The sequence below is a fragment of the Leptonychotes weddellii genome, unplaced genomic scaffold (genome assembly GCF_054177405.1).
Source record: "Leptonychotes weddellii isolate Sample4059 unplaced genomic scaffold, ASM5417740v2 HiC_scaffold_21356, whole genome shotgun sequence".
NCBI classification, from domain to species: Eukaryota; Metazoa; Chordata; class Mammalia; order Carnivora; family Phocidae; genus Leptonychotes; species Leptonychotes weddellii.
Window position 1 is genome coordinate 1 of NW_027801186.1, and position 3,029 is coordinate 3,029.

A 3,029-nucleotide genomic window follows, 5' to 3' on the forward strand; every position below is an offset into this window, starting at 1 on the left:
CACCACAGTCTGGTCCAGCTCTTCAGGGTCCCCCGGATCTGCAGGGAGGGGCGCCGCTGTGGGGGAGGCCGACACCCCAGGGGCACCTGGACAGTGTGGGGGGCGGCGCTGGGTGGCGGGCAGAGTCCTCTTTTAGCTTGTACGAGGGGCGCACAGACGCTAAGGAATGGTACAAGGAGCACATAAATGACAGCGAATCCAGAGAAAGGCACTGAAGCCAGGAACGCATTTACTGGGGAGGCTCAAGGCCAGGGTCAAGGCCCTCCGGGGGTCCCGGGAGGAGCCAGCCACAGACGTGACTGTCGTCAGCTCTGCAAATCGTGAAACTTGTCATTTCTTTTCTCATTCCAAAGAAAAAAATTCACTTTTGTACCTCATTTTTTATTCATAATTTTGTGGGGGGGAGAAAAGGAGCCCATGGGGGCCCAGGTCCTCGGCAGATGACCCGGTGCTGATAGGCCTGTCCTGTTTGCCCTCTGAGGCAACCCCAGGATTCGGCAGCTTTCCCTCCACCACGGGGGGCATGGAGACAAGTCCCCGGGGCTCAGTGAGGTCTGAACCTCAAGCCGAGAAGCCAGAGTGCAGCCTCCCCCGCTCTGTGCCCCAGCCCAGGGCTCCGTGCGCATCCTGGGACCCCATCTGCAGGCCAGGACCCCCACCTCAACTGGACATAGGATCTCTGCAGAGTTAAGGAGGTGAAGATGAGGCCACATTGAAGTGGGGTGACATGTGGACACAGACACACAGGGGCCACGCGAAGGCAGAGGGTGGAGGGGCGCGTCCAGCAGCCCAGGGAAGCCTGGGCCCCCAGAAGCTGGAGGAGCAGGAAGTGTCCCCCCTTAGCGCCTCCGGAGGCCTGGGGCCCTGCCCACAGCTCGATGTCAGGCGCTGGCCTCCAGAACTGGGGACAGTGGGTCTCGAAGCCCCCAGCTCGTGGTCCTTGGTCAGGGCCGCCGCAGGACGCTGACACAGATCACAGTCCCAAACAGGCCGAACTGCCTCCTGACTGGAGGTGGAGGTGGCCAAGCCCGGGACACCCACCTGCCCGCCCCGCTTACCTTGAGGCTGTCAGCCATGATGACCACGCTGGGGTCCGTCAGGGCGCTGAACAGCTGCTTCGTGGCTCGCTTCTTCTCCTGCCGGTAGTTCTCTTTCTGTGCCTGGACCCCGGGCACCCAGCGGGCAGGTCAAGGGACAAGGCCCGGGCTGGCCCCCGCCCCGGCTCCTCCCACCTGCCGCGCCCCCACGGTCCAGCCTGGGGTGGGGGGTGGTGAGGATAGGGGCAGGGAGAGGAGAGGAGAGGAAGTGGGGGGGGCGGGGAGGTGGCCAGGACATGGCCTGCCCCCTTCCTTTGGCAGGCTGGGGTGTGGGGACCTCACTGGCCCATTCCTCTGGCACGTGACATACTTGTGTCCCCTTCCTGGGCCCGTGCGCACCTTGAGAGCTTCCTTCTTGGTGACCTTGGCTGTTGGGGACACACATTCCTTGTCGGATCCATTGTACAGCCTGTATTCTGCCTGCAAGAGAGACTCAAGTCGGGGGCAGAAGGGGCATCAGTGTGCGGTCTGGGGCTGCAGAGGCCTGGGGGGCGGCCGGGGGAGCTTGAGGTCCGAGAAAGGTGCTCCTGTCCCTCACCACGCAACACCCTCTGTTCGGCTCACCAGCGATGCCAGGGGTGGGGGGTACAGGGATGGAGGACTCGGGGTAGCCAAGGACAGCATGTGGGCGGGAGCTCAGAGGTGCCCGGGAAGTGTCCACCCCAGCCACCATGTGCCCAGCCTCTGGGCGGGGGGCCACACTGCAGTGCAGACTCTCCTCCCTGGTGCCCTGGAAGCTGCTGAGCCCCGGGTCCCATGCCCGGACGCTCTCCGGGGCCTGCCCACAGCTGCGGGGAGCCAGGTGGACCGAGGAGAAGGCTGGACGCGCTCCGTGGGCCAAGAGCAGCAATCAGGGGTCTGGGGCTGGAAGGGGCCGTGGTCCTTTAATAGATGGGGAAACTGAGGCCTGGGGGTGGTGAGGGTAGCCAGGAGAGGAAGCAGGATTAAGGCGCTAGAGGCAGGGCAGAGCAAAGCATGGCCCGAATCCTGCCCTCCGCCTGTTTTTGTTCAGCCTGTGAGCTCGGAATTGTTTCGCATTTTTAAGTTGTTGAAAAAAAGTCAAAAGAATAATATTTTGTGAGACATGAAAATCATGATTCGTGGCTCCTTTTTCTGTGACAGCAGCGTGAATACTTGAGACAGAGTCTGGGTGACCGCGAAGCCGCACAGACTCGCTCTCGGACTCGCCCTCGGTCCTTTCCAGAAAGAGTCGGCCTGCCTGGCTCTGCTCTCCGGGCGGCGTGCCCGGGGGGTCCTCGCCAGCGCCGCCCTGAGCCCCCAGACAAGGGAGGAAGGCCCGGTGGCCTGAGCCCCCCGGCCTGCAGGAGGCACGGGCCCAGTCATTGTCCCATATGACTGACTGGGAAACTGAGGCCCACGAGAGAGGGTAAGCAGCTCCCCGAGGCTGAGAGCCAGGAAGCGGCAGGGCTGGGACTCGCATCGTCCAGCAGGCTGGTCATCCCCACAGTGCCGTGTGCCAGGCACGGTGTCGGGCACTGGGTGTGGAAAGCAGGCCACCCACGAATCCCAGAGCTGCCACAGCCGGGGCTCACTCATCCTCCACGTCCCGCGGATGAGGAGACTGTGGCTCAGAGAGGCTCAGAACCTGCCCAGGGTCACACAGCTCACGAGGCGCCGAGCTGGGACTGACCGCAGGAGGGATGGGGGTGCGGTGGGGACTCTGCTCTAGAAGCAGTCTTGGAGCTGAAGCAGAAGTGTAGGCCAGATGCTGTCCGGTGGCAGGTCTCTGGGGGCCGGGGCTGACCCACAAAGGTGCTCCCAGCGGTCCTCCTGGGGAGCGCCCCAGCCCCCTTCACACAGGCTGTGCCCCCAGCCTGGAATGCTCTTCCCTGTTGCGGGGAAGACCCTGCTCCCTCCTCAGGCCCCACCTAGCCACTTCCCAGGGGGAAGATGCCCTCCCCCCTCGCCCCC

The 3,029-nt window shown here is 63.8% G+C and overlaps 1 long non-coding RNA gene across 1 annotated transcript; it reads right to left on the reverse strand.

Annotated features, from left to right (window-relative positions):
• Window positions 1–2,973, reverse strand: LOC145718762 (uncharacterized). Its single transcript, XR_014142004.1, has 3 exons — window positions 1,437–2,973; window positions 1,059–1,160; window positions 1–38 (listed from the first exon to the last, which is right to left on the reverse strand). It is a non-coding gene; the product is annotated as an uncharacterized LOC145718762 (long non-coding RNA).
• Between the last annotated feature and the right edge of the window lie 56 nt (window positions 2,974–3,029).